At 44.3% G+C, this 5,520-nt stretch overlaps 1 pseudogene; it reads left to right on the top strand.

Annotated features, from left to right (window-relative positions):
• Positions 1–2,742: 2,742 nt before the first annotated feature.
• Positions 2,743–3,473, top strand: Pacrgl-ps1 (parkin coregulated like, pseudogene 1; annotated as a pseudogene).
• The last annotated feature ends 2,047 nt before the right edge of the window (positions 3,474–5,520 follow it).

The following is a 5,520-nucleotide window of genomic DNA, read 5'->3' as shown; positions in this document are numbered from 1 at the left end:
AAAACAACGAGTTTATGAAATTCGTAGGCAAATGGTTGGAACTGGAAAATATCATCCTGAGTGAGCTAACCCAATCACAGAAAGACATACATGGTATGCACTCATTGATAAGTGGCTATTAGCCCAAATGCTTGAATTACCCTAGATCCCTAGAACAAACGAAACTCAAGACGGATGATCAAAATGTGAATGCTTCACTCCTTCTTTAAATGAGGAAAAAGAATACCCTTGGCAGGGAAGGGAGAGGCAAAGATTAAAACAGAGACTGAAGGAACACCCATTCAGAGCCTGCCCCACATGTGGCCCATACATATACAGCCACCCAATTAGACAAGATGGATGAAGCAAAGAAGTGCAGACCGACAGGAGCCGGATGTAGATCGCTCCTGAGAGACACAGCCAGAATACAGCAAATACAGAGGCGAATGCCAGCAGCAAACCACTGAACTGAGAATAGGTCCCCTGTTGAAGGAATCAGAGAAAGAACTGGAAGAGCTTGAAGGGGCTCGAGACCCCAAAAGTACAACAATGCCAAGCAACCAGAGCTTCCAGGGACTAAGCAACTACCTAAAGACTATACATGGACTGACCCTGGACTCTGACCCCATAGGTAGCAATGAATATCCTAGTAAGAGCACCAGTGGAAGGGGAAGCCCTGGGTCCTGCTAAGACTGAACCCCCAGTGAACTAGTCTATGGGGGGAGGGCGGCAATGGGGGGAGGGTTGGGAGGGGAACACCCATAAGGAAGGGGAGGGGGGAGGGGGATGTTTGCCTGGAAACCAGGAAAGGGAATAACACTCGAAATGTATATAAGAAATACTCAAGTTAATAAAAAAAAATATTCAACATCATTAGTCATGAGGGAAATGCAAAGCAAAACAACTGTGATGGTTTGCATATGCTTGGCTCAGGGAGTGGCACTACTAAAAGGTGTGGCCTTGTTGGAAGAAATGTGTCACTGTGGGGATGGGCTTGGAGACCCTCCTCCTAGTTGCCTGAGGATGCTCAGTCTGTTCCTGGCTTCCTTCAGATGAAGATGTAGGACTGAAGATGTAGAACTCTCAGCTCTTCCTGCACTATGCCTGCCTGGATGTTGCCAAGCTCCCGCCTTGGTAACAATGGACTGAACCTGTGAACCTGTAAGTCAGCCCCAATTAAATGTTGTCCTTTATAAAACTTAAAAAAAAAAAAAAACAAAAACAAAAACAAAAACAAAACATAAAAAACCCTTTGAAATAAATAGTTTTGCTAAGATTTATCATTTTCATGTCATATGTTTGAGGTAGCATGGATGAGCACATATAACACTTATCTTCTTGAAGAACAGGCATTATATGTTTATGATATTAAATAATAAAAAATATTAAATATTTAAAAAGTCCTAAACATTTCTATCATTTTGTGTTTCTTATTATGTGAAATGGTTGCTTTAGTATTTATGATTATAAAATCAAAATGTCAATAGTTAGATACATTAAGATTATCTGTGTGAAAATAAAAAAAAAATAATCAAGACAAGAAAAGGAAAAAAGGAAAAAAAGATTATCTGTGTGAGATTCCCAAACCACAAACCCGCCCACTGGGTCCCTGGCAAGCCCAGCAGTCTTCATGCCTTTCCTGTCCCCACTGCGCACCACATTCTGGTCCACACCTTTAACCACAATGCCAAAGGCGAACAGCCACCAGAGACCACAAGGTGAGACCCCTACCTCAATTCCCTGCTTGTCATCCCTCTGGGCAAAGTTCTGTCCTGCCCTCTCTGCACTTGATTTCCTGAGACAAAATTCTACCTGCAACCCTAGAAAAGTGCGACCACCCATAACAAATAGGTGAGATCCCCAAGCATCAAGGCCCTGTTCAATGGGCCCCTCAGTATCTCCAGCAGCCTTGACGTCTGCCCTATCCCGACCTTCCCTATCCCTCTGTACTCCATCTTCTGGTTCACAATACCGTCAATTCCAGAGGCCTGCAACGATCAGGCACCACCAGTTCTGCCTGCATCCTTAGAGGATTGATGCCACCCAGAATAACAAGGGACCTGAAGGAACTAGCAGCTCTGCCTGCAGTGCCAGAGGTCAGCTTGTGTCAGGGACTACCAGGCCTGCCAACGCTAGAAACAACCACGTGGCTAAAGGCCAGTGGAAGAACAGGATTAACAAAACCAAAGGCAATATGGCACCATAGGAACCCAGCTATCCTACTGCAGCAAGTCCTTGAAATCCTGAAACATGAATCACAAGAAAATGACCTTAAATATAATGTTACGAAGATTACAGAGGCCTTTAAAGAGGAAATGAATTAATCCCGTAAAAAATACAGTAAAATACAATCAAACAGAGACCCTAAAGAGTAATGAATGAATATATAGAAACACAGGAAAATAGAATCAAACAGGTGAAGGAAATAAATGAAACTGTCCAAGAACTGGAAATGAAAACAGAAGCAATAAAGAAAACATAATCTGGGGGTTGGGGATTTAGCTCAGTGGTAGAGCGCTTGCCTAGGAAGCGCAAGGCCCTGGGTTCGGTCCCCAGCTCCAAAAAAATGAACCCAAAAAAAAAAAAAAAACATAAACTGGCAGGACATCACTGAGCATCCCAGATGTATATACTACTTGAAGTTGTTTTCCTGATGCTGGAGCAGTGGGGTTTGGTGCAGAGAGCAGAGAGCAGAAGGGAAGCCCCATGTGAGGGGGTGGTGAGCGTGGGTAAAGGTGGGAGAGGAGGCAGGAAAGGGAAGCCATGTACAAATCAGACTGCCCTGGAGGTGTGCAGTTGAGAAACAGAGCAAGAGGTAGTTATGATCAATGGACACCCTGAAGCACCCAAAGAAAACACAGGACTACAATTTAGGAGAGCAAATCCTCCTCGTTAGCCAGTTCTCTAGAGGCTACAAGAAGGGCTCCGCCAGGGCAAGTGACAAACACCATCCCAAAACCATTAAGCTTTTCGGTGAACAGTCAAGAGCCCCTTCTGCATTCGAAGCTCTTTACTCTCAAGGAGGCAATTCTTGCAGACTGCTACATGGCTCAATAAAACACAGATGACAGTGGGAGTGCCTGCCTAAACTTCTTCCATTCGACCTGCTTCTAATTATGCTAGCCGAGGGTCTGAGGGAGAACAAGCCTCTTTTATACTTTGGTGTTAAAAGAAGGATTTAGGAAGGTACTTCTTGTCAAGGGTGCTCCTGAAAAGGCCTTTGCTGCCCAGACTGATTCCTGTGATGAAGGCAGGTCTAGTTCATTCGGGTGACAGAGTGTTTGAAAGAAGACTGAGAGCACTTGTGGAGCTGACTGTCGTATCTGAGTAGCCACCTGAAACTTCTGCTTACAAGTCTTTTGAAGAGGCTAATGGACAAAACATTCAAAGAGCCCACAATCAGTACTTTGCAAAAGCTGGGACAGCACAGCGCCAATGCAAGTCTTAGCACCATCAAATCCAAAATCACAACATAATGCACTATCTGCTGTTAAACCCACAGAAGCCATGCTGCTTCCTCATGCTCTGGCAGCGATTGCCTGGACCTTTTATCAGGCCGGTCCGCTCTGACTCGCAGCACCATTCATAAATTAACTTTGCTGCGAGGGTCATGTGGAGCCAGGAAGAATCATCATATAAAGTTTGTCAACAAAAAGCTAATTAACATAAGCTTAGTAAAAGCTGAGTACTGTGGGGGTTTCTCAGCCTTGCCATTGTGTGAGTTTATAGATCACACCTATGTGTGTATTTTTCAATGCTTTTTACTTACAGCCTGTCTGAAGATCACTTTGTAGCTGTGTCCTTATTTTATAGGTTGGTTTTGGCCGTTTCATGCTTTTTTGATTTTAGGTTTTTTTATATTTATCAAGACTGAAAAAGCTTTTTGAAAGCAAGTAAACATTTGTGGTTTCACTATTAGCCGGGATGTGTAAATGTGTATTTTACAATGAGGAATGCTTGTGAAAAACATTTCTTTTTTAAAAAAAAATTAAATTGGGTATTTTATTTATTTACATTTCAAATGTTATCTGCTTTCCTGGTTTCCCCTCTGCAAACTCCCTATCCCATCTCTCCTTACCCTGCTTCTATGAGGGTGCTCCCATACCCACCCACCCACCCACCCACCCCCACCTCACCACCCTAGCATTCCTCTACCCTGGGTAATCAAGCTTTCACAGGACCAAGGGCCTCCCTTGCCACTTATAAAAGACAAGTCCCGTTCAGATCCTTCAGTCCGTCCCCAGACTCGTCCACTAGAGTCCCTGTGATCAGTCTGATAGATGGCTTCAAGTATGGCAAAGTCTCTCAGGAGACAGCTGTACCAGGCTCCTGTCAGCAAGCACATCCCGGCATCAGCAATAATGTCTGGATTTGCTGTCTCCATGTGGGATGGATGCCCAGGTGGGGCAGCCTCTGGATGGCCTTTCCTTCAGTCTGTCCTCTACTCTTTGTCCCTGTATTTCCTTTAGACAGGAGCAATTCTGTGTTTAAAATTTGGAGGTGAGTGGGTGGTCCCACCCCTCAAACAGGGGGCCTTGCCTGACCTCTGGATATGGTCTTTACAGGTTCTCCCTCCCCTTTGTGGGGTAGTTCAGCTAATCTCATCTGTGTGGGGTCCTAGGAGGCTCTTCCTTTCCTGCTATGTTCGACCTTCTGGTTGCTACTCTCAGCTCCCCATCCCCACTGCTCCACACCTCTGTTCAATTTCCTGACCCTCTGTATCTCCTCCCACACCTTATTCTGCCCCTCTTTTCCCCTTTCCCTGCTCTCTTCCTCCCAAGTCCTTCCCACCCTCTACTTCCTTTGACTATCTTGTTCCCCCTTCTAAGTATGATTGAAGCATCCGCTCTTTGGTCTTCTTTCTTCTTCAGCTTCCTGTGGTCCATGAGATGTAATGTGGATATTCCAAGCTCTTTGCCTAATATCCCTTATTGGTGAGTGCATACCAAGTGTGTTCTTTTGTGACTAGGTTACCTCACTCAGGATGATATTTTTTATTTCTATTCATTTGCCTAAGAATTTCATGAAGTCATGTTTTTAATAGCTGAGTAGTACTCCATTATATAGATGTACCACATTTTCTGTATCCATTCCTCTGTTGAAGGACATCTAGGTTCTTTCCAGCTTCTGGCTATTATAAATATAGCTGCTATGAACATAGTGGAGCACGTGTCCTGGTTATATGTAGGAGCATCTTGTGGGTATATGCCCAGGAGAAGTATAGCTGGATCCTCAGGTAGTTCAGTGTCCAATTTTCTGAGGAACCTCCAGACTGATTTCCAGAATGGTGGTACCAGCTTGCAATCCCACCAACAATGGAAGAGTCCGCTTTCTCCGCATCCTCGCCAGCATCTGCTGTCACCTGAGTTTTTGATCGTAGCCATTCTCACTGGTGTGAGGTGGAATCTCAGGGTTGTTTTGATTTGCATTTTCCTGATGACTAAGGATGTTGAATATTTCTTTAAGTGCTTCTCAGCCATTTGAGTTTCCTCTGTTGAGAATTCTTTAATCAACTCTGTACCCCATTTTTAATAGGATTAT

Source organism: Rattus norvegicus, chromosome 2 (assembly GCF_036323735.1).
Source record: "Rattus norvegicus strain BN/NHsdMcwi chromosome 2, GRCr8, whole genome shotgun sequence".
Lineage (NCBI taxonomy): Eukaryota > Metazoa > Chordata > Mammalia > Rodentia > Muridae > Rattus > Rattus norvegicus.
Note: the sequence above shows the minus strand (reverse complement) of the source record. Positions and strands in the feature narration are given on the sequence as shown.